The sequence below is a fragment of the Mesoplodon densirostris genome, chromosome 8 (assembly GCF_025265405.1).
Source record: "Mesoplodon densirostris isolate mMesDen1 chromosome 8, mMesDen1 primary haplotype, whole genome shotgun sequence".
Lineage (NCBI taxonomy): Eukaryota > Metazoa > Chordata > Mammalia > Artiodactyla > Ziphiidae > Mesoplodon > Mesoplodon densirostris.
The window spans coordinates 115,959,136-115,985,745 of NC_082668.1; the positions used below are offsets into that span (position 1 = coordinate 115,959,136).

General features: G+C 45.6%; 1 protein-coding gene across 2 annotated transcripts in view; it reads right to left on the reverse strand.

Annotated features, from left to right (window-relative positions):
* NCKAP5 (NCK associated protein 5) overlaps positions 1-26,610 on the reverse strand; it is a 991,644-nt gene that overhangs the window by 16,355 nt on the left and 948,679 nt on the right. The window lies entirely within an intron of this gene.

A 26,610-nucleotide genomic window follows, 5' to 3' on the forward strand; every position in this document is an offset into this window, starting at 1 on the left:
TTTTTTAAGGAACCTCCATACTGTTCTCCATGGTGGCTGTATCAATTTACATTCCCACCAACAGTGCAGAGGGTTCCCTTTTCTCCACACCCTCTCCAGCATTTAGTGTTTGTAGACTTTTTGATGATGGCCATTCTGACTGGTGTGAGGTGATTACCTCGTTGTAGTTTTGACTTGACCACTGTCCTTTTTGTTCTCCCTCCATCCCTGTGTGGACTGTTACCATGGCACCAGTGAGCCTCTGTGGTGTACTGGCTGCCCTGGCTCACTCTCTCATGTAGGTACTATGACCCTATTTATCTTTGCACCCTTGGGCCCAGAACATCTGGCACATAGGAGATCCACAGATGTTAGTGGAATAAAGGGAGTTTGCTAATTATATTTCTTATTTACTGGTCACCTTTCTTTTTCCTATCTTTACCTTATCTTGCACCTCTCTAACGCCCTTTATTGTCTTTGAAAGTGATTGAGTTCCCCGGACAAGATGCTCTACAGTCTGGAAGGGAACATTCATTTATTTCCTGAGGGGTAGTTAAAGCTCTAATCACCCAGAAGACATTTAGGTCTCCTTTATTTAGAAAGTAAAGGTAACGACTTTCCCAGTAAGTAAACAGGAAAATAGATTTTGATTTTCAAAAAAATTGATTCACAGATGACTTTCAAGTAGCATTTCTTTTGCCATAAACCGAGCTCCTTGAAATAACGAGCAGCACTACAGACTGCACGGTTAGAGAGTAAAACACAGGAAATAAGTGGGGATTATATCATCTAGCAATGCGAAGACTGAACATGTCATCAAGGCTTTTTAAACATCCAAGTCGTTTTATGTGAAGGAAAAAAAATCCTCATTGTGCACAAAATAAAATGGGGAATTGCCTGAGAATGAAGGTTTGAAATATTGGGATGAATTTAAAGAATACTGGCTGTCCTTAAAGAATACAAGAGATTTTTGAGAGGCCTGGAGTGACTGAATCCTTCAATGCAGGACAAAGTGAAACCTTAGGGTCACCTGGGGAGAGGTCTGGCCCGGGCTGTGTCATTTGGGGCACAGAAGAAAAATGCGATGTGCCAGAAGCAGACCAGTGCAACAGGTAGTAACTTCTCATACGTCAGAACTGGCACCAGGTATAATAGTGAGAGTGGAGCAGGCAGAGGGGAGGATAATTATCTTTTTTTCAACTGTGTAAAAACCCAGAGTTTCGGTTCGATGTGACTGGGCTGATATTTCGCTTGGCTGGCTAACAGTGTGGAGAGTTTCTCTGCCATGTATATCAGCAGTTCTCTTAAGTGACTGGAAAAAAATACTTTTCCTTAAATCACTGGTCAAGAAGTTGCTGGCACACTGTCCCTTAAATATGCCTGTCGGGTGATATCAAAAGGATTATTTAAAATTATGAAACTAATCCAAAGGCTGCTCCTCCCTGGAAAATGACTAGGAAAGAGATGTTTAAGTCCAGGCCGGCTAAGCATGGACACCTACACACACACACACATATTCTCCTGATGTTTTAGGAGATGGCTACAGAAATGCCATTGTAAGCAAGGGGGAAAAAATGAATCGCCCCTCACAAAAGAGTTTAAGTACATTTTGGTCTCTTCGCCAGGGCCAATAAAGATCTCTTGCTGTGAGCCAGCTAGAAAAGAAACCAGGGGAAGGATGCTACACTTGATGCGGTCGGAGTGTGATTAGTGGCGGTAGCTTCAGTCACTTGGGAACAGCAATCAGGGCTTCTCTCCTGCAACTCTGAACAACTACAAAACACCACTGGCTCCCGTCCCATACGATGATGGGATATTAACTGGAAATCTAATTAATCTGTGAATGAATTATGGCCTAAAAAATAAACTGTTTTATAATCCATTTGAAGTGAGTCCCTAACAGAAGATAAGATGAAGAAAAACAGCTCTAAAATTATCAAAGCTTGGTACATTCTGTTCACTGTGACTGATGATTTAAAGGGGGATAATTTGACAATCCATCCAATTTTTGTCTTTTCAAAAATCATGCCTCCCAATGTACGCTGTCAATTAATTTTTAAATTTACATATTTATTAAACATCGTATTGCAAACAGCAGGAAGGGAGCCCCGTTTGAACAATAAAATAATGTTATCCCACTGGAGATAAAAAAAAATTAAAAGATTTTAATTTTGAGGTCATAATCATATAAATTGCTATGTGAATTAGCTAAACCAAGAATTTACATTCACCAGAAGCATCAACGGAGTATTAAAGATAATCCCCCAAGTCGTCATTTTGGGGAGATGAAGCAAATCTCACAACATGTAAAAGGCACAGGAAGACGAACAGGGAGGTGAAGACCACGGTGCTGAGCCTGCTGGTGAGCACGTCTGAAGGGGGGGCAACAATCACCCTGGGAGGAGGTGCAGACATGAAGACCCCAGGCCTGGCTCTTGGGTGGTAGAGAGCTTGACTTCATTTCACAAACCTCTTTCCGAAGAGGTCCTTGACTGTACTTCAGAAAGCCTATTTGGCTAACTTTTCCTATCCAATAGGGAAGGCTTGCCTGAGGTAGAGACCATCCCAGATGTCTGCATTAGCCTTGGCTGCCAAGGGGCTAGGTACCAGCTGGGGTGGTCTCCAGAGCATGCAGGGAAATCACTGGCAGGGCACGGGGTTGTAGTCAGAGGCCGATGCCACACCACGTCTGAGTGAACACCACTGTTCACTCTAGATTCACCTCATAATAGACCATCCACTCAAAGATCTGGCCCCGAGATACAAACTGCCTGGATTCATCGACAGAAAGATGAAAGGCTCAGAAGGAACGGAGCTGGTGTGAGTCACCCTGTGTACTCGCTACAATAAGGGATAATCCACTGGCCTGAGCCGACACCAGATGCCCTCCGCAAAGTCCTGGGAGAGAAGGGGCACGAGAATACCTCTTTTTCATGAGCTTCAGTTTAATCACGGCTATTTCCTTCCACGGGGGATTCATGATAGCTGTCATTACTGTCTTTAGGAAGACCACCGAGGTCCCTTTAAGAAGTGCACTCGGTGAGGGGATGGTTGCCACTGATCCTGCTGTGCAGAGCCCACTGCTCCGGTGCAGGCATGGCTAATCCTGGCACGCATGTGGCAGCCCGCTCCCAGGCCCACAGCAGGCGTTGCTTACCAATCTCTGTAACCCGCCTCCTGCTGAAGACAGATACAGCCTCAGAATCCTTTTTTTTTTTTTTTTGCGGTACGCAGGCCTCTCACCGCTGTGGCTTCTCCCATTGCAGAGCACAGACTCCGGACACAAAGGCCCAGTGGCCATGGCTCACGGGCCCAGCCACTCCGTGGCATGTGGGATCCTCCCGGACCGGGGCACGAACCCATGTCCCCTGCATTGGCAGGCGGACTCTCAACCACTGCGCCACCAGGGAAGCCCCAGAATCCTTTTTAATACGGTAATTCAGGCAGCCTCTGCACACTGAATGTCCTTAGCATTTGAGATGAAGGCCATTTGGCATCCCTGCTTGTGTATGTGTGTGCGTGTGCCTGTGTAAAATATATATATATACACACACAAAGTATATATATGTTTACATATCACAGAATCTATATGTTAATGAGTAGGTAAATCCCTTAGTATACGTGCCTACTATGAGATATGTACATTGATGTCTTAGTATATGGAAACTTGAAGTTATCTTTGACCCCTCTCTCTCATACCCCACATCCACCAGTCTTTCCTGGTAAATTGCCTGTTTGTTCTCAGATGCATTCCTCTCCTTTTTCCCTGCTTTGCTTTGTGTCACAGGGAACTATGTTTCCCAGGCTCCCTCTTTCTCTGGCTTCTGAGGAGGTGCAGCCAATGAAAGGCAATGGCAGAATTCTGGAAGGCAGGAGGAGGGGAGAAAACAAGGCATTTCTTCCCTTCTCGGGACTTGTGCTGTTCCTGGCTCTGCGTCCTGCCAGATAACCCCTCCCACCCACGGCTCTAGCTCCCAATGGATGGTCCAGCTTCTGGGGTTTAATGTCACCTTCTGCTATCATCCCTCCATCCCTAGGGAATGCTTGGGACTTCTTGCTTCGGCTAATCTCTGCATTGCCTGACTGTCTTTTTTTAGCTTCTCAGCTAGTCCATTATCTGGGTGATTCCCTGTATTTAATTCTATCTACAGAAAGACCTAGAATGGTTCCTGGTCCATGCTAGACCCTGACCAATACAATCATCAAACTCCATTCACTCTACTTTTTTCATCTTCTTTTTTTGGCTGCACTTCACAGCTTGCGGGATCTCAGTTCCCTGACCAGGAACTGAACCCAGGCTATGGCAGTGAAAGCCCAGAATCCTAACCACTACGCCACTAGGGAACTCTCAGTTTGCTCTACTTTTAAAACATATCCTGGGCTTCTCTGGTGGTGCAGTGGTTGAGAGTCCGCCTGCCGATGCAGGGGACACCGGTTTGTGCCCCGGTCCGGGAGGATTCCACATGCTGCGGAGTGGCTGAGCCCGTGAGCCATGGCCGCTGAGCCTGCGCGTCTGGAGCCTGTGCTCTGCAGCAGGAGAGGCCACAACAGTGAGAGGCCCGCCTATCGCAAAGAAAAAAAAAACCAAAAAACATATCCTAAACCCACTCTCCACCATTTCTTTTCTGCTACCACGGTTAGGCCAAGTTACCGCCATCTCTTGCTTGGATGGCTGCAATCATTTCCTAAGTGGTCTTGGCACTCCCACTCTCCCGTCTCAACAGTGTATTCTCCATCCAGCAGCCACAGCAGTCCTTAAAAACTGTAACTCAAATCGTGATGCTTCCCTGTTCAAAATCCCCCAATGGTTTCCCTTTGCTGAGCACTTTAGAAACCTGAAGTTACTGACACAGCCTACGAGGTCCTCTGTGATTGGCTCCCAGAGTCTTCTCTAATCCCCTCCCTCTCCCTCCCTTCCAGCCATAACTGTCTGGGGACACATCGCAGGCCCCACGTCAGGGCTTCTGTACTTTCCTGCACTCTCTGCCAACACGCTCCTCCTACAAACAGTCACATTTCAAAGTTTCACTTCATTCAAAACTCTTCAAACGTCCCCCCTTCAGAGAGACCTTACGTGGTCACTCTGTCTGAAGTAGGACCCTTGTTGTTTCCTACCACTCATCCTGCCTGATTTTTTAATAACATATGTCGTTACTTGACACTAAATTACATTTTGTTTGTTTATTATCTGTCTTCTCATCTAAAACATAATATCTACAAAGGCAGGGACTTTGTCTTTTTTTTTTTAACCTTGCTTTGTCTGCAGTACTTAGAATGTTGCCTGTCAAGTAATATAAACTCTATAAACATTCTTGAATCCATAAATAATAGGTGATGAATCTGAATTAATAAATAATAGGTGAAAAACAAGTGGCACAGATAAACAGTTGCATTATTAGAATAAGGGATGACAGATAAACACTCTTCTCATTAAATCAACATACATGTTCAAAATGGAATCCCACTGCAAACCAGGGTATTGCTGGGGAGTTATGACCCAAACTAAGTTAATGAGTGGACAGTGATCAGAGAGGAAGTCCCCAAGAATTAAACTTCCCCCCATTGTCACATCCCTGCCATTCCTCCTTCTCAAGCACTGCTGCTTAGTACCTATGTTTAGTGCACTTGCAAGTAATGTTGGAAATACTTTTAAATTTCCATGTGTCAAAGGGAACCAGACAGTCTGTGAATACAGTTCTTTGGTACGCTTACTTTAATTACATAAGGTAGGAGAAAACATAAAGATATCTGAGATGTCTAGGGCTTTTGGCCTGCCACGTCTTCTGGCCAGGAATTATAGCTAGGAATGACCACTTGTTTAAGGGATATGACATTGATAAATCCTAGGAACTCACTAATCAAAGCTGATTTCTTCCTACTGAAGTCAACTGTCTTATCAATTCCTCTAGCTTGTCATCTTCAGTTTTTCTGGCTTTGGGTACTCTTAAGGGTCAAATTGTGTCCCCTGAAAAGCTATGTTGAAGTCCTAGCCCTTGATTCCTGTGAATGTGACTTTATTTGCAAATAAGGTCTTTGCAGATATAATTAAGGCGTAAGTGAGGATGGGTCACACTGGCATAGGAAGGGTCCTTAATCCAAAATGACTAGTGTCCTTCTAAGAAGAGGAGAAAAGGTGGAGAGACAGACACACACAGAGGGAAGGCAGCCATGCCATGACAAAGACAGAGACTGCAGTTGTACGGCTGCGCACCAAAGAACACCAAGCGTTGTCAGTGGCCACCAGAAGCTGGGGGAGCATGCACGGCCCTGCTGATACCCTCATTTCAGACTTCAGGCCTCCAGAATTGTTGCTTTCAGCCCCCCAGTTTGTGGTTCTTCATTACATTACGGCAACCCTAGGAAACTAAAACACGTACTCTGTAGAAGACTCATTGTCAACAGGAGTCACTTTATGATACTAAAATTCCAGGTTTTACAAATATATGTTTATGAATTTTTTTAACTGATGAGAAGAAAAAAGGCAAGCTTAATTTTTGCCATTTTTACCTTTATTGGACTTAGAAATGGATGAAGATAAAAAAATCTTTAACTCTGTGCTATGTGAAATTATGAAACTATGATTACATTAATTCTGCAAAATTTTTAAAAATACTTCATTTGAAAGGAAAAATCATCAGAAAGGAAATGAAGTTATATTTAGAGTATCAGGAAACCACGGAATGCAACATTTCACAGGATGTTTCTTTTTATGCACACATTAGCTCGCTGGCTAGTTAGACTGTTCCACCCCACCCCATTGGCTGAGTCCATGAGTAGAGGAAAATTGTAATCAACATTTCCTTGCAAACGTGTACTTGGCCCAAAACTCTTTTAAGTAAGTTTTAGTCCCAAGGTTTTCCTTTCTTTAAAAATAAATTCAAATTCAATTCCCTCTTAAAATTTGAAAATGCTGGATTTAGGCCCAGGATTCTATTCCCAGCTAGAACTTCTCCCCACAATATGCTAGGGGAATATACCTGGTGGGCTGTGAATATGAATGGCTTAACTTCCTTCACTCCTGTAGGGATGATAACCAAATAAGTGAGTTACAGACTAAGTTAAACGCAGGCCAACTGGGGGGCCAGCTGGCATAATGAACAGAGTCAGACCAACTTCTCATTTGAAAGCTTTTCCTAAAATCAAGTGAAATACGAATTGGCTCTTTACAGAGTCGCTGTTGTGTCATGAAAGTTAGGTTGGCTTAAAAATATGGGTCCAGGGCTTCCCTGGTGGCGCAGTGCTTGAGCGTCCGCCTGCCAATGCAGGGGACACGGGTTCGTGCTCCGGTCCGGGAAGATCCCACGTGCCGCGGAGCGGCTGGGCCCGTGAGCCATGGTCGCTGAGCCTGCGCATCCGGAGCCTGTGCTCCGCAACGGGAGAGGCCACAGCAGTGAGGCCCGCAAACCGCAAAAAAAAAAAAAAAAAAAAAAAAAATGGGTCCAGGATGAGCTCAGGTGCCATCCCCCAGTCTCCAGCATGGTCCTCAATGAAGTTGTGGACTCATGTGGGCCATGTCTATGCTTAGGATGAAGGAAGAAGTCTCTTCTCCAGTGGGAAAAAAAGTTGTTATGTTCTTGGTAAAGAGCAAAAAGCTTCAGAATGAACAGCAACATCTCTGCCCTGGAAAGTCTGTCAAGAGTAACACCTAGCTCAGGGGTGGGAACATCCATCTGGGAGGATGGAAATGTCAGAGCCTGCCTTGCCTTTATGGGAGAAGGGACCTTTCGATCCTGGAACTTCCTTTTATTCTTTGCTTCATTCCTGGCCATGGCTCCCACCTTGTGCCCCATAATCCCTAAATAAATGATGGCTCATGACCAGTTCTCAATGGAATTGCCTTTTTCAAGAGGAAATGTGCCAGTATTCATCTATTGGTTTCCTGCTATGACCTTTGATGCATAAGGTGGGAATGAATCCAAAAAAGGATGCCGTAGAAATCTGGGGGCCTAATGATATAAAATTGTGCCTTGATTTGAAACAGGATACAATGATACTTTTGTCATTCCTGTTACATCAGCTTGTCCATACCATACACATGTGCATTTCTTCCATTTGACTCTTTTAACCTTTTACACACCTTATAATTTTACTTCTTCTCTGATTATCTATTATTTTCCATTTAACTCTGAAAATCTTTAAAAGTATCTCATTTCAGAGATCTCTTCTTCCAAGTTTTGTTGAATTTTTTTTTCTATTGAAGATTAAATGTGTTTCCAAATACCACCTACACCAGCAGTTAACTTTCATGTGAGTATTTTAGCCAACCCAATGCTAATAAATCCTAGTTTGTTTCAAAAAAATTCAACTCTGAGTAAAATTTAGTTTGCAACACATATGATGGTGCGTACATTTAATTTAAAGTAGCAAATATTTATTTACCTGGATTGGCTTTGTATGTCAAAATGAGGCCATCATGATCCCACAGAACTGCAGGTTCACAGCTTCTATTTTTCAGTCATTAGTATAGATTTCTGCTGGTTGGTCCCTTCTATAGAGTCTAGTCCTCCATAGACCAAAAGCTTATACCTACAAAAGCTTGCTAGCTTTGGAATGTTCCAGTTCCTGTGAACAGTTAATACTACTATTTGTATTAAAAGCTAATTGGCCCATGTGGAGACAGTGATCATACTACCACTTACCGAACACTTCCTGTGTTCAAGGCTCTGTGATAGAGGTTGTGTACACATCATCTCCTTTAATGCCCACAACTTTACGGAGGTAGATTCTGTTGTGCCCATTAGAGAGGTGAGAAAACTGAGGTTCAGCAAAGTTAAGGAGTTTATGTAGGGACAGAAAGGGCTTTCTGCTTCCAGTGTTCCTAGTCTTTTTATTGGCAAGAAAGCTTAGTCATCTATATTCACTGGCCATAAATGTAGACAGTTAAAAAGCTTTCAGAACTGAAGATGAGAAAATCACAATGAAGGAGAAATTCTCCTGGACTCACAGCTGGCAACCTTTTACATGATCACATTAACAATCTACAAATTGTTAGAGTAATCTAGAGTAATTAAAAGAGGGAAAGGTAAGAGAGATCCCAGGGTGGCTGATGGTCTCATGTCCCCATGCTTCTAATAACAATCCCTTAAAGAGCAGTCACCTTGGAGGAGTTGGTCTTTGGGGTTGCCTGTCAGGCTGGGCTCCCAGGATGCATGGAGATCAGTTCAGACCAAGCACTGTGATAAATGCCACTTGAGTTTACATTATACTTTGGATATTTTGTGCATTTAAACAGCAGAACTGTAACTGATAAACTGTCCACATCATCTCTGTCATTCTTTGTTATTAGGATACTGAATCCTCTGAGAGGTATGTCACGTTAGAGCATATTTCTCGCTCTGAAAAGTTGTAGGTTTCTCAAGAAATGAAAGTAACATTGGGAACACTAACAAAAGTAGAAAGAAAAATGGCATCATTGTTTTCTGTTGAGCATTTTGACCTTTCTAGAGGCTTCCACAGGTCAGCTTCTGGTACCATCTTTTTTTCCATGTCCTGAAGGAAGCTAAGTGTATATACGGTGACATTTTTCATTTTGATATAGTTGATCTATTTTCCAGACTGTAGAAAACTGGGAAATGACTTTTCATTTAAATATAAGTTGAAACCCTTTGGGAAAGTAAAAGAATTCAAGAAATATAGAGAAATGGCTGTTTCCAAGCCAACAGGAGAAAGGGAGAGTCTTTTTGGTTTTCAAATTAGTTGTTAGGGAAAACGTTTTTTCTCCCATCAAACTTTCACTTTTCCTTCTTTAAAATAGATTAATCATAGCTGTGTAGGTTTAGTTTTCTGCCTGTTTGTTAAAATGTGGAAAATATGAACAGTGGTTTCAAACGTTCATTAGTAAGTTGTCACTTTGTGCCTTTTATTAGCCTGTATTTCAAACCCTACATTGCAAGAGCTCACTCTTTACTTCTGTGCCTTTCACTGGTAAGAATATGCTAATGCGTTATGTAGACCATGTCTTTAGAAGCTGACAGTACAACTCCAAAGGACAAAATAGCTTCCAACCATAATCCAGTAGTATCGAAGTGTTGCTCTGCCGATCTGATGGATTATTGGAGTTCACATATTTTATACTCTCATTAGATACAGGCATCTGCTCATTTTTTCCTGCTTAAGAAAGATTGCATTCGTTTTATCTTTTTATTTATCTTTTCTGAAATTTATACTTGTCTATTTAAAAGTCAAAATAGCACCGTTGAAAATTATACAACTGCTTTAATTTCCTCTAAAACTAACTCTTTAGAGCACAAAAGGCAGACACACTTGGCAGACCTGGGCATGGATATGGACTGTGTGACTTTGGACAAGTCACTGAACTTGTCTAAGGCTCCGTTTTATTACATTTACAATAGGGAACAATACAGAGCATCCGGAAAGTAGTATTGCTCAACAGGTAACCACCAGACCAGAAGCACTGGCAGCATCTGGGAACTAGTCAGAAATGCAAAATTTCAGGCCCCACTCCAGACCCAAGGAACCAGAAGGTTTGGGCTTGGGGCCTGGCAATGTGTGTCTTAACAAGCTTCCATGGGATTCTGATGCTCATCCAATTGTGAGAACCACAACTCAACCACAAAAAAACAAACAACCCAGTCAAAAAATGGGCAGAAGACCTCAACAGACATTTCTCCAAAGAAGACATACAGATGGCCAACAGGCACATGAAAGGAAGCTCAACGTTGCTAATTACGAGAAAAATGCAAGTCAGGAAGACAGTGAGGTACCACCTCACACCAGTCAGAATGGCCATCATTAAAAAATCTACAAGTAACAGATGGGATCCAGCAATCCCACTCCTGGGCATATATCTGGACAAAACTCTAATTCAAAAAGATACATGCACCCCTATGTTCACAGCAGCACTATTCACAATAGCCAAGACATGGAAGCAACCTAAATGTCCACTGACAGATGAATGGATAAAGAAGATATGGAGCATATACACACAGTGGGATACTACTCAGCCATAAAAAAGATGAAATAATGCCATTTGCAGCAACATGGATGGACCTAGATGATCATACTAAGTGAAGTAAGTCGGAAAGAGAAAGACAAATACCATATGATATCACTTATATGTGGAATCTAAAATATGACACAGGGCTTCCCTGGTGGTGCAGTGATTGAGAGTCCGCCTGCCGATGCAGGGGACATGGGTTCGTGTCCCGGTCCGGGAGGATCCCACATGCTGCGGAGCAGCTGGGCCTGTGAGCCATGGCCACGCAGCCTGTGCTCCGCAACGGGAGAGGCCACAATGGTGAGAGGGCCGTGTATGGCAAAAAAAATAAATAAAAATAAATAAATAATAAAATAAAATACGACACAAATGAACTTATCTACAAAACAGAAACAGACCCACAGACCTGTGGTTGTCAAGGGGGTAGGGGTAGGGGAGAGTGAGCGATGGATTGGGACTTTGGGATAAGCAGATGCAGACTATTATCTATAGGATGGATAAACAACAAGGTCCTACTGTATGGAACAGGGAACTGTATTCAATATCCTGTGATAAACCATATTGGAAAAGAATATAAAGAATATATATATATATTTATATCTGAATCATTGCTGTACAGCAGAAATGAACACAACATTGTAAATCAACTATACTTCAATAAAATAAATCTAAAAACATTAATTTCGAGAACCATTGCTGTGGAGGTTAGAATGAGCTATACGGAGGACTTGTGTGCCACATTTTAGAAGTTCAACAAATAGCAACTATTTTCTTCCGGTTATTACCCCCATTATATGGAAGACACTGAAGCACAGAGCCAGGCGGTGACAACGCTGCAAAGACCACCTGGGCCTTGTTGCTCAGCCGAGTGGCCGGCGCGGCCCCCTTCTCCACTCTGCACTCTCTCTTTGTAGGATGGGGTAGACAGACAGACCTCAGTTTTAAGTGCACAAAGTGTAAGTGGAGAATATGGCTCTCCCAAACATAATCTAGTAATACTCACCCATCTCCCTGCTGGGGCCAGGGGATAGGAAATAGTCTTTCTCCTGATAAGAACTATTTTAGAAATTCTGAAATCACAAATTGTGATCTGCTTAGAATTACAGTTTTAGAGGTGGACGTGGTTTACAGATCATCCACTGCAATTTTCACACTGTGCTTTTCAGAGATCAGCGGAACTCTTCCCAGGCTGCATGTTAGAATCTCTTGAGGGACTTAAAAAATTCTAATGGGAACACCCAACCCAAAAGATTCTGATTTAACTGGTCTAGAATTTAGTTGGTTAAAAGTTCCTTAAGTAGAGTTGCCAGAAAAAAACATAGGAAACCATATAAACTTGGATGCCTAGGTAAATACTACAACATTATTTCATTATTTAGTTGAAATTCTAATTTACCTGGGTATCCTGTATTTTTGTTTGTTAAAATATGGCAGCCCAATCGGAGGATTCTAAGGTCTGGCTAGGGTTGAGAAACCCCTGTAGGGTTTCCTCTGAAATGCTACAGCTGCTATTACAGTGACTTCAGGAAGCAGGGCACCATCTATGCCTGTCAAACCTGCTTTTTTTTTTGTTAACACTTGTACATTACAAACGTTTGGTAAATTTTTACATTTACATTACAAAAATTTACATGTATTGTCTGTCTTAAGCATTGGGTCTCTGTAATAGTTTGCTTGCAAAAAAGGTTTCTGTTATGACTAAAAAAGATTTGTAATGCTCTGATCTAATTCACCATCTTTTTTCTGGGTAAGACCCAGAGACTCTCACAGCTAATTAAATGCGAAACCAAACCTCTCCATCAGAGGCTACTGCTAGGACCCTTTTCCTTTTTTCTGAGCTCTAAGTCAGGAATAAGAGGTGGTATGATCCTATATCTAACAGTGCTGGATGAACACCTGGCAAGTCCCTAAAGTTGTGCCAGACACTGTACTCAGCCCAGGTAGTAAGGTGTGATTTCAGTTCTCAAGGAGCCGAAACCCAAATAGTGCAGCTGTCTCTAGAACAAAATGCCACCGATTTCTATGGCTTGTTCCCTCCACAATGTGACTGTTCAAAGCACCTTTCTTTGATCTGCAAAATGAGAACAGCGAGGCCTAAGGACAGCACTGGGTTTCCCAGAGGCAAATGGAATCTAACCTAAATTTCCACGTTGAAAGTTAAAGGCGTGAGGAATATATGATGACAAATGACAAAGGGATGAATCCCTGCCCTCATGGATCTTCCATTCCAGTGATAGACAAGATGACTTCTAAGTTCTCGTCTAACACAAAAGCTCTAGGTTATTGGATATGGGGAGAAAAAGCAGAAAGAGAGAGAGAGGGGCGAGTTTTCTGTTTGTTGTTTTTCAGCGAAGGCTGCAGGACAGATTCGAGTTGAAAGGCAGATTCTGGGAACAGTAACGGCAAATCCAAGCCTGTTCATCACCCGTGTTCTGTGCTGGTCCTCTGCTCCCCTCTCAGACTCACTGGCACACACAGCTCACAACCACTCCCAGTTGGCACCACCTTTATGTTATAAATTTCTCTTGTGAAGCCACACGACCTCTGTCCTGCTAACTGCCTATGGGGAAGACTGGTGGTCACTGCCTTCTTCCGACCCTTTTTTCACCCCCCGATTCCCTCACGAGTTCCAAGCAGATCTTCTCCTTTATGCCAACTCAAACTTGATTCTTCAAGACTGACCCCAAAAGTCCCTCCAGGGAGACAGCCTCACTACTTCATGCCTTTTGCTGGGAACCCTGTTGGCTTTCAATCTCAGAGTCATAGACCATTCATACACCCAGCCCATCCATAAACGTTCAGTAAGCCCTCGCCATGTGCCAGAGCTTCAGTGGAAAAGGTCACAATTCCTGCTGTCAAGGAACAAGCAGGGGAGGCAGATGGGGATAACAGCAATTTGATGGTCATGGTGAGATGAGGGGATTATGGAATCCCAGGAGAGGAACAGAAGCCTGGATCTAGAGTTCTGACTTTGAGATGATCCACTCCATTCGAAATGGGGAAAATAAGTCTTCATCTGACATGGGAAAAGAAGACCCTATGATAGTCCATGATGTAAGGTCACTGAGTAGGAGTTGTGAGAACGACAAGCAGGCATGGGCACGGGTGGGGTGTCGATACCATACTTTTGGACACTTTGGGAACTTATTTCTATGCTGCTGGGTGTTTTTGGCCTCACCTTTTGGCTCGTAGGAGCTTAGTTCCCTGACCAGGGATCGAACCCAGGCCCTGGCAGTGAAAGCGCCAAGTCCTAACCACTGGACCACCAGGGAATACCCTATGCTGCTGGTATTGTTAGTGGCTTTTAAAATTTCTAACTTATTCTCTCTACAACTAGACTGTAAGCTCTCTGTGGGCAGGACCATGCCTCATGCTTCCTCTCTATTGCCCCCAGGACTTAGTGATGATTCATGGTGAGCCCCCAGTGAGTACTAACTGAGTCTACCCATAAGCGTGGCCAAAGGAGAGGTTTCACTCTGCCCAAGTGGCCTAGGAGCCTCCTCTTGCACACTTAACTTTCCTTCCTTGAACATCTTCAGGCCTGTAATATGAGTCCTCCAAAGATCAGTCAGTAATAGGACAGCACACTCTATGAATCGCCAGAAGGTCCTTAGAAACAAAGGATATTCCTTCACCTGGACAGGGGTCGTATGATCCTTTTTTCATTGATTAGGCCCGAAGGTGAAGTGACTGACACAGCAAACTCCAGAAGGTGGGGATGAAAGGGTCAGGTGGGCCACGTGAATCACTGTAATGGAAGAAACTGGGATCTTTCCATTTTCCCTCAGTTACCAAATTGCCTCCTTCACAGCTGGTCATAAAGGAAACTGACTGATCTTCTCTTTGCTAAAGTATCTCTTTAATGTAAAACTGACATGGAACAACCAGATAGTCAATTTTTTTTAAAAAGTTGAATCTGTATGTGAGGACAAAAATACACACTGTCTGGGTACTAGGAAAAAAAAAAAAACCATGAGTTTTTTTTAAATTAATAAATTTGGAGTGAGCAAAGGCTTGTCACAAAAGACGGATGAGCTTGACCCCATGAAAATAAAATCTTCTATACCGCAAAGAACACCCTAAGTGATGTTCCAAGCAAATGAAAAACCGGGAATGACATGGACAGTTTGTATCACAAATGAAGGAACAGTCTCCCTAAATTTTACGAAGCTCTTAGAAATGATGTTGAAAAAGACTAAACAGCCCAGTAAAAAACTGGGCAATGGGGCTTCCCTGGTGGCGCAGTGGTTGAGAGTCCGCCTGCCGATGCAGGGGATACGGGTTCGTGCCCCGGTCTGGGAGGATCCCGCATGCCGCGGAGCGGCTGGGCCCGTGAGCCATGGCCGCTGAGCCTGCGCGTCCGGAGCCTGTGCTCCGCAATGGGAGAGGCCACAACAGTGAGAGGCCCGCGTACCACAAAAAAAAAAACAAAAAAAAAACCCCAAAAAACTGGGCAAAGGTCACTCCCGGATGATTCACAGATTCAGAAATACAATGACATTTAAGTATATTTAAGCAGAAGTTCTCAGCCTTACTCTTCAGAAGAGAAATCAAATCCAAACCACACTGGAAATACATTTCTTCTATGTAAGATGGGTGGAGCACAATTCAAGTTTGACCTTGAATTTGTTGGTGAGGCTTTGGGGGGACCAGGCAGGTCGATCACTGCAGGTGGATGTGAAAACGGCCCAACTCCTCTGACGATGCATTTACTATGACTCAAAAGTCTAATTCCGGGAACCCATTCCATAGAGGACTGGTTCCATTAATTCTGTACCTAGTACATAGCTGTGAAAAAGAAGGAGGAAGACTTCTATGTACTGACATGGAGCGATCTCCAGGATATGCTGTGAACTGGAGGAAATCAGAACACAACAAGATCCGTCACAGTGTGTACAGTTTGCTTTACTTTGTATACAAAGTATTTATTTGTATTTGCTTGGTTTGCACAAAGAAAGACTAGAAGGATGAGCAAGAAACCAGGAAAGATGGTTAACCTATGTGAGGTGTGCGGCACAGAGGTAGGGGAGAGGCTTCTGGGATCAAAACAATAAAATCAAGTTTTGAAAAATGAGACCTGAGGAAAACTCTGAGGAGCTCTCCAAACGGCAGAGACTGCTGGATCCTGAAAGCTGAAGCTTGATGTCCGAGTCACTATAGGCTTTGTTTACAGCGATAGAACATCAGGCCTGGTGGTGGGGGGCGGGGGGGGGGGGGGCGATCCGGAAGACATCCAGCTCGGGATTGGCTGAATGAGGGCAAGACAGATGCTTGCTCAAGATCACTCAGTAAGTTACGGTCCAAGAAGGCACATGCACGCTCCAGGATGGGGATCTGAGCCCTTGTGCACGTCTCAAAGATTTCGTGGGCGCTGTGGGGCGGTAAACGACGCCAGCACAGCTTTAGGTCTTCCCTCAAAATACTGATTCCGCCACGTCTCCTTCTACAGAATCCTCATCAAATTCAGGAAGATACCTGGAGGTTTCTGGGGGAGGGAACATTCCAGGATGAAAAGGGCCAATGGGATATATTATAATTATAGCATAGGATGGGTCAAACAAACCAAGATAAAAGGGAAGTTTTTTAAAAAGTGAAAAGATGAGGGTGGAAGAAAACACTGTTTATGATGCCTCTGGGGGTTCATAAACAAATAAGTAAGCTGATGGGCGGGCAGGCTGGGAGCCAACCACTAACCTTCTCTGCCTGCCCAAGACTGAGAGCCGGCGTGGCCAATGCTGTGGAAAGGATGCTGTTTCCTTTTCTCATTAAATTCCTTCAAGAGTGTGCTGATTTATTCATTTATAATACAATGCCTGGTCTGGGTAAAAATGGAACTTGCCCCCACCTGATCCAGCTTCACCATATTTCTTGGGCCCCGTGTACCTGAATCTGGAAACGAGGATGCTGAGTAACAGCTTGGGGCATTGCTACTTATTGTGAAAATAAATAATAAGGAAGGAGGAGGCTACTGGGCTTGTTTCAGGGAAGGTTGAATCAGTTCCTTGTTACTTAAGACTGAATTTTAACAACAGATAAAGAGAATGTGACGTTTCCCTTAATGACACTGTAAAACCCTGGCTACATTATGAGGTGGGTTTAATTACCCTTCACAGGCTGCAGCTGCACATTACTCTGGCCCACAGTTCGAAGGTCCCTGTGCTCCCGTCCCCTCCTCTGAATACCTCAGCCTCAACGTCCAGATTTGTTGTTTCCCTCAGCACGTTTAACATAATTCCACTCCTGCTTATTTAGCGTTCTACAGGTTGGAGGCCTTGGGACATCAATAATCAAACCTGAACTATTTCACGAGAAGAAGGCAAGGTGGGCACTGGATGGCAGATGGAACGAAGGCTCAGAAAAGCTAACACGATGGGTCCAGGGTCACAAAGTCTATTCACTAGAACCCGGGGGTCCTAACCCCCAACGATGGGCATGTCCAACACATCCGGCCAAACAGCCCATGACTTGGTTTCTAGGTTCTAAGAACTTCACAGAGGAGAGCCAGTTGTGTGATTTGCTGAATGAGGCTTGACATTTTCCTGTCAAAATTCCTGGCTGCTGGTGAGGAAGGAACCCTGCTCTTTTCCCTGAGGTCATCTGCTTGGTTGTACACTACGGATATATTTGTAGGTTTCTGGCTGGTTAAGGAGGGGTGGTTGGGATGGGAGAATATTAGTTTCTTCAAGTCTGAGAACAAAATATGCTAAATAATGAGAATCCATGTCTCCTTTCTCCCCACACCTCAAAGCTTTGCACATCCCATTCTCCTTTTGCAAACTTTAATAATTACCTCTAGAGAGATTTCCCCTGAATACTGAGCTCCTTCTTTTCCCCACTGACCCTGTTTCTTCAACAGAGCTCCTTCTACTCACTTAGCCTTTCTATTCCTGAGATTTATGTTACTCTTAGTCTTAACCATTCTGTGGAAGGGTCCTGGCAAGGGGCCCTTTCCAAACGTCACAATGTGCTTTTCAGGCAAGTAGGAAATGCTGAGGTCCCCCAGGGACCCCAAACACCTGTTGAAGATGTTTTATCTCCTTTCAACATCTAACTGCAATTTACCTGCTTCACTAGAGCAGCGTGAGGATATGAACTGTCCTCGGGTAACTTTCAAGTCTGTAAAGGAGTCCCGCCTCCTCGGGCACATGTTCTCTAAGAGAGACAGAAATGAAACACTAATAAGAGGCTTAAATGGGCAGCAGCCTCAAACAATCTGTGCTCTGTGTTAGTACTTCAGACGGTCGTCGTGTCCCTGACACTCAGACAGAGGCACTGGACCAGACACCACAGGCCATTGTGAGAGGTCCAGACAGGAGCACGGACATCCCTTCCAAAGCCTCTTGGAGGACGTGCATCTTAACCCCCAATCAGGTGGCTGGGCCAGGCCTGGTGCACCTGCCGGGCAGGCAGGGGGATGTGGCTGCTGTCATAGTTTGGCACAAATATTTGACAGGTTGTCCCTCCCAGCAAACATTTCCGATACGCAGAGGTTAATCTCGTCCCGGCTGCTTCTCAGCCCTGCTGACATCCTGTGCAGGAAAAGGCTTTGTTATCAGGGCTGCCCTGTGCGTTATAGGAGGTTTAGCAGTGTCCATGGGCTGTACGCGCCAGACAGGAGCTCTCCCTACCACCTGTGAATTGTGACAGCCTGTAATGTGCCCGGACATCACCGAGCGTCCCGTGGCGAGCACAGTCACCCTGTTTGAGAGCCACTGGGCTAGATGACTTAGAGTGAACACTAGAGGTATACCTTGGATTATGGGTAAGTGCTACACAAAAGTCATTTTCAGACGCGCTTCTGGCGGCAGGGGCCTTGGCGGTCTAGCAGGTCCTTCTGCGTCCCCTGCATGAGACTGAGGAGATGCACACATTTTCACAAGTGAAATGGCATCCGATGCGTTACTTATTTAGTTAGATCCACTGCCCAGCTTTCTTTCAGTCCTGGCGGCCAAAGATTGCTATTTTGCACAGCACTCTGTGTTATCTGCTCTCCCTACCTAGTCCACAACAAGCAAGGATGTGTCCTGTGCTTTGAAATTCTACTTTGCAAGCTCCTGTTTAAATGTCTGGGACTGTTAACGTGTTGGAACTTGAGGTGGGTAGCACTGGGGGAGGGGTGGTAACGGTGGGCAGGCGGAGGGGAGAATGTCCATCACAGAGTGACAGACTCTGGGGGGCATCTCTTCCCTCCAAAATGTCTCATTAGGGTCCCCAGACTTAGTCTGCATCTCCTCTGTATCCCGCGGTCCAATTTAATTGAGCGACGGCCTCACCACGGCACACGGCTCTTTTGACCGGAGGGTAAACTCCGTCGTGACATTTGCTTTCTTAAGGGCCTCACAATATGCAGCTTTAATAATTAATTAAATGCAGGTCACATCGCAGCCTCCCTTTTCAAGACTGTCTGAGGACACAGTGGGTTCTTTCTGAGGGTTCGCTTCTGACCACGTGGTTTTTAGAAGCTAGTGGGCTTTTCTGTTTTGTTTTGTTATTGTGTGTGACACTGCTCCCCACTAAAAATCCCCAAACTTCAGCAGAGTGCAAACCCAATCGGAATAGCTGTAAGGGCTGTGGCTTTTCTGATGGTGAATAAATGGTGACAGAGAGAAATTTGAGAACCCGGCTCCAGTAAGGGTCTCGGAGCAGCCTGCTTGTCACGGTCAGTACTTTCCATTTGTCATCCAGGAAAGTTTAATGCTAGGAGACAAATCTCTTGTGTTTTATTGCATGTGTCTATTCCCCTCAAGTTGGGATGGGCTTGTCAATATAAAGCCAATCTTTCAAATGATCTAAATAAGAGAGGAGATCCAGGAAGGGCTAAAGATAACTCTTACCGCTAGTGTCCATTTCAAACTAAAGATTTCTCCAGGGGAACTCAGAATGATTCTAACCAGTTTGGATTTAGTTTAACCCAATGCTGATTTGGCATATTACATCGATTTGTCATCTTTAAGTCATGTGCCAGACGAATGCTTTAAAATAGATGCAACTTTGCGTGAATTCTCTACAATATAGCAAAATCTGATTGCTCTATTAATAGCCAAAGTCCTTGGCCTCGGCAAGACAGAGTGGCAGCGTTTTAAAAATTCATCATCTCTGCATAATTAGTTGTGAATCTCCAAATATTCAAGCTGAGGAATTAACCAGGAACTGGGGCCGTTATCCTTCAGTGTCCCTTTTCATAGTGGTCCACAGTCATCATGTCCTTGTGTTTCTCTAATTACTGCAAAACCAATTGTTTTTAACTCAGCTGCCTCGGCTCTTTGTAATTTGTTGAATGTAATCACCTTGAAATGCAGAAAACGGACTTCTTGTTCAGGAAACCGGGGCTTTTTTAGAGGAGCAGCGTCAGTTGGCTGTGGGACCGTGGTTCTGGAGCTTTGCTCATTGGACCCGATCCGTGCATTTGAGGGTGAGGGGTCAGAGGAGGGAGGGAGTGCTCCTGAAAGTAAGTTCGAGAGCACGGTGGTCTGTAGACCCTCAGTGGGAAGTCAATGTCCGAAAACTAAAAACAAATGAAGTTCCGGTTGCTCACTCTGCGCGTGGCCTTAGGCCGTAGAACACAACTGCTTAGGACTCTGAGAAGCTCCTCTCTCAGATGCTGTTTCGAGTCTGTAGGTCTGCTTAGAAGCATCAAGGCAGCAGGGATATGTCGCTCACCTGCCCTCAAACCCCAGTGTCCAGCGCTGGCCTGGACACAGAGTAAGAGCCGGATAAACCAGATGAACTAGAGCAGAGGTCAACTCTCTTCTTTGCTTGTATCCTTTCTGCCAATCTTGTTGATCTACTGACCACTCCAACTTAGAGATTTTCAAAGAACAAATATCGGAAGAGCAAAGGTTCTCAACCATTGTCTCCTTCAGGTCTCAAGGGTGTGATGCATTTTCATGAATACGAGTGACTCTCTGTGACAGTAACTCCCAAGTTGGGGCAGAGATTATAAAAATCAAGCCAGGGGACCGGGACCATTTAAAAGAGACAAAACAGAGGAGTCTGATATGCCTCCAGCAGCCGCCATGAAGAATCATCATTGAAGAGGAAGCTGAATTACGTCTGTATCCTGGAGGAAAATTGGAAAAATGGATTCACCAATTTCTCTAGCATAGCCATACAGAGAAGGAGAAATGTCCTTATAGAATTTCCCTCTGTAGGTGGCTGCTCTGGGTCTTTCTTTCTCTGGATGAGGAAAGGCCCAAATGGATGATGAATGTTGCATGAGGTTAACCAAAGCCTTAACCAGTCCTGTGTTGCATTTTTTCCCACACTTATGATGTTGTTTACCATTTATTCAACACCTATGATGTGCCAGGCCCTGTGCTAAGTGCTGAACACGAATGAGAAGCAATCTTGACACTCATGAGAGAGCTGAACATGCGAAGAATAACTATAATCTCAAGTAGCAAGTGGTAGAAATAAATATGGAGTATTGCAGGAGAACAGACAAGGAAGAGTAACGTGGCTGATGGAAGAGTGCTGGAAGACTTCCTGCAGGAGGCAAAGCCTGAACTCCATCTTAAAGACTAAGCAGGAGTTTCATAAAGGTTAGAGAAGGGTGTTGGCATGAAAGCCATGCCAGGAAGCGAGACCATGAGAGCAAAGGCACGGAAGCCCCCAACGCATCGTGTGCTCAGGACAGAACAAGCATTTTGGTGATGCATTTCTTCTTACAGGAAATGGAGAAAGATGAAGTCAGAGAGATAAGGCCACGGTGGCCTTTGTGAACCCTGCAAGAGAAGATTGCATTCTGTCTGTGAGTAACGGGGGAGAGTCCTTGAAGGGTTTTAAGCAAGGGAAGAACGTGACGGGATTTTATACTTTGCTGGCGGCATGAATGATGCGTTTGGGGGGGTGGGACGGGCAGGGGGTTGGTGGGGGGAGGGGCCCAGGGAAGCAGTGGGTCATGCAGACCAGAGGCAGGCGCTACTGGGGCAGCAGAAGAAGGGCTGGAGAAGGAGCAGGTCTGAGAAGCATCCCAGAAGGAAGCCAGCAGGACCCTGGGAATGCCAGGAGGTGGAGGCAAGAGAAGGAAGAGTCCAGGAAAGCTTCTAGCTTCCTAGTTTGTGCTAAAAGAACGGCAAGACCATCAGCTGAGACAGAGAGCCGGAAGGCAGGCATTTCTACGGGGAAAAAGAGAGGGTCGAGCTTGGATTTTGGCCCCTTGAGGTACCTGGCAGGGTAGGGGATGGTGGTGGGCAGACAGACGGATGAATCAGAAGCTTGGGGGAGCAGCCTTGGTTAGAAATTGCTCATTCACCTTTTGCCAACCAGGTCCGGGGCCTTCAGTCGGGGGTGAGACTCCCCGCCCGGCTCCGTGCAGAGACCGGGGCTTCATCGCTGCATCTCCCCTGGGTCTTCCCTATTCTACATTGTGGCCCTGGTTTGCTCTCTCTCTCTCTCTCCTTCCCCTTCCCACCTCTGTCCCTTGCTCCTGCCTTCTCCCAGGCCCCACCTGCAGGAAAGGGGCAGGAGTTTCTGTTATGCCTAGCCTGGCAATCTGGAGCGGGAAGCTCCACGGAAACAAAGCCACAGACTCACCCCACCCACCCCCTCACCTGCTGCGCCACCTGCCCAGCGGCTAAAACCTGCTCCCAAGGCTGCCTCTCTGGCCTTTCTAAACACATTTCAGAGTCACTCTAGAGAAACCAACCGTGAAAGGAAAGACATGTCTTCACTTGAGTGCATTATGAGCCCTTAGGCAGGGTTTTGGAAGGTAGCATTCTTTTGCATAAGAGGTCGAGGCCACTGAGTGTCCGTTTCCTAGAAGCCTCTGAGGACAGATTGCCACTGGCAGGTGCCCTCCCCTACCTGAGGGAAATTTCAGGGAACCAGGGGGAGAGGGTGTGTTTCAGAAAGGCCAACTAGCTTGGAGAACATCCACTAAGGCTTTCAGACCTACTGACACATTCCATCCTGCAGGTTGGGGACCTCTATTACGAAACCTTTTTACTTAAAGAGGGAACGGGCTCAGGGGGTGAGGGGCTAGGGGCCAATCTCACTTCGCAGGCACAGGTGATGAAAGCAAGGCAAAATCGTGACTCCAAAGGGGAGAAAAATCTCTACTGCACACCCAAGGCATGTACTCCTTTTAGTGTTTTTCTCTTATTGTTGCTATTTTCTTTTCCTATCAACTTTGCCAACATCCAGAAAGTTACTGGGGCTGCATGGACGCTAAACATCCCCTCCCAGGCTTGCTAGAAGCCAGCACACACCCACAGGCACGCCAGCCGTCTGCACGCGTTTTCCCTTCCCAGCAGCACTGACATCAGCCAGGGCTGGGGGGTGGCTGGATCGGGCAGGGTGGGCAGATGACAGAGTTCTGGCAACAAGTCCATGTTTAAAGACAGAGGGCAGATGCCTGGCTAGAGGGAAGCCTCTTCTTGCTGGTTGTGCTGCTTCCAGGGTTACTGTGCACCTCAGCCCAAGAAGCACCATGTGCACAGAGGCTAAAGCAATAGAATGAAAGAAGCCTGTTCCTCTCAAACAGGGATCTGCTCTGGTTGGAGGGAAAAGGATGAACACAGTGAGGACAGAGAGGAAAAAACCTGAGGCTGAGACTCACTTCCTTTTGCAGGGGGATAGAAATAAATGGTAAAGGAGCAAGTTCACTGTTCACCAGGATCCGCAGCCATCACCGAATGCGTATTCCTTATCGCTCTGCACAACTCATTTAAACAAGCTGGACCTAAAGCGATCTCTCTCATACTCAGGTACGTCCTCATTCAGAGTCAGACCATTTGTCTTCATCTTGTTTCCTTTTTTCAGGATGTTTTCAAACTGCCTTTAGACCGTCCCTCCTTCCCCATCCCCACTTCCTTCCCCCACCCCTGGAACCCCACTACCAGTGTGAGAGACAGGTCTCAATAGGAAGACTGTGTCCCTCTTTTTAGCAAGTAGCACATGGAATCGTGGAATTCCTCCTTGACATACTGTTTCCACTTGGCTTCTGAGACGTCTGCCCCGCTCACTGCTGGTTCCTACCCAGCCTCCTTTGCTGCTTCTTTCTCTTCTCCACGACCTTTAACCTTGGGAGGGTGAGGTCCTCTCTATGTCGGCACTCGTCCTCCTCTGATCTCAGCTGGACCCAGGGCCTTAGACGCCATCGACACGCCGACACTCCAATGACCTCTCCAGACAAGAGCTGACCTGCCCAACTCCAGACTCACGCGGCCCACTGCCTACTCACACCTCCGCCTGCTCAACGGGCACCTCGAACGTGGCATCGATTACCACTCTGCTTCCTCAAGCCCCGACCTCAGCCTTCTCCACGGCAGTGGACAGAGTGCTATCCCTTCTAGGACGCCCCCTGGCAACCATCCTTGACCCTGCTTTCTCTTTCACCCCCATCTCCCATCTATCAGTGATTCACGTTGTGTTTTTAATTAGAACTGGAATGAGACCATTCTCACTCCTTGTGTTGTACAGTGACCCAAATCTGGCTATTAATATTGAAAGCTCATTGAAATAAAAACAAATTACAATAGAGGAAAATGGGACTCTTAGGGAAACTATAGCAAACATTAAATTTAGAAATTCAGTTCCTTACCCTAGCCACATCGCAAGAGCTCCTAAGCCATGGGTGGGTGATGGCTGCGGTACTGGACAGGGCCCAGACAGAACACTCCTTTCGCTGCAGAGGTCTATCCGCTCGCGCTGCCCACTGCTTCCACTGTTACCCCCCTGGTCCCAGCCACTAACACGTCTCGCCTGGATGACTGTCACAACCTCTTAGTCGACCTTGCTTCTTCAGTCTTCACGACATGGCAGCCAGAGCGGTCCTCTGAAAACATCTCGGATCATGCCGCTCCTGTGCTCAGAGATGTCCAAAGGCCCCCATGCATGGCTCTCAGGGGAGAAGCAAAGACCTGAGAAAGGTGAGCAAGGCCGTACGAGAGCTCTGGCTCCTTCTCCGTTTACTGGACCTCGTCTCCCCGTCCTGCAACACCCGCCTCTACCACAGCCACGCTGGCCGCCCACAGCTGCTGCTCTGCGCTCCCCCAGGCATCCTCCAGGGGCTCCCCGCCTCCCCTCCGCCACATCTCTGCTCAAACACCAACTTCTCAGGGAGCCTTGTTCTCACGGCTCTATTTAAATTTTTTTTTTTTTTTTTTGCGGTACGCGGGCCTCTCACCGTTGTGGCCTCTCCCGTTGTGGAGCACAGGCTCCGGACGCGCAGGCTCAGCGGCCATGGCTCACGGGCCCAGCCGCTCCGCGGCATGTGGGATCTTCCCAGACCGGGGCACGAACCCGTATCCCCTGCATCGGCAGGCGGACTCCCAACCACTGCGCCACCAGGGGAGCCCTCTATTTAAATGTTAACATCCGCTCCCACCCACCCACCACTCCGGAGCAGTCCTGCTCTCCCGTCCTACCCTGCTCGACTTGTCTTTTCCATATCTCCTTTCAACAAACTATATACATTTACTAGTTTATTCTACCCATTTTTTTTTACTGTCTGGCAGAGATCTTTGTCCATTTACTCACTGCTGGAAAGCTAGCCCAGAGGAGGCTTTTGATAAGTATTTGTTCAATAAATGAATGGCGTTTTAGAGCCAGAGGCACAGTTGAGGGTCCATGAGGTAAGGTTATTCTTCACTGTGGACCCATGTTAAGCTCAGGGGACGAGCTGGACTAGGGAGCTGGCCTGGCCTAGGCGTCTTCATGGGGGAGGACCCATGATGATGAACTCTCCTTCCCCTTATCTGTCACAACCAGAGGGACGCTGACGCAGCCCCGAGAGCTGACAAGGACAAAGGCCTAACGAAAACACCAGGGGGTATATCTGCACTTTCCTCTTGTAAGCCTTTGCAGGATTCACCCATCTGTCCTTCTGCTCTGGTGACTTGTAGGACGCAAGCAACAAAGAGGAGGCACAGGTTGATGACCATCCTCACACACCTATCTTACCCCCAGGTATCACAGATATCAAGACTCTTGGAAAACCGGAAACACACGTGGTTGTTAGATTACGTTTTTTTCAAAAGCAACACATCAGGCTTGTTTTAAAAAGGAAAGTCATGGTTTCATCACATAATTGCCAAATGAGTATTTGAGAAAAGTTGATTAGTACAAAAAGAATGATTCTCCATTGTATCATTAATATATGTCTGATAATCCAGAGCGGATTAGAAGAAACACAGATCCTAGACCACATTTTGTGTTAGGGGATCATCTGTCCTGTTGTATCTGTAAGGAAATGCCATCTGAATATATTTATTTTTCAATGCCTCGGGATGATGGTTCTTCTACTGCCAATTCTCTTTCAAATAAAAATAATGTGAGAAAGTTTGAACCTCGTATAAACAGACCTGCTCATAATGGTATGGGTAACAGGTCCACAGTTACAGAGCATGATATGAGCAGAGAGCCTGGGAACACCCCACCCATGGCTCACTGGATGATTTAACTTGCCGAAGTATGTAATTAAGAAAAAAGTTATCTTTATAGTCATTCCTTCATTATGGAGATAACTCCATTGAAGACCTTTTGGGAGACGCCAGATTGGAAATAAAATCCTTACAGACTGCACGGCCATGTCATTAAGATAATACCAGAAAGCAAATTGATGCATGTAGACAATCTTCCGTAAGTACCAGAAAATTAGATCTCGGGAGAGACACGGAACTAAGATGTAAAATCAAAGCGGGGTGGAGACAGAACCCAGTGAAAGGCGTGAT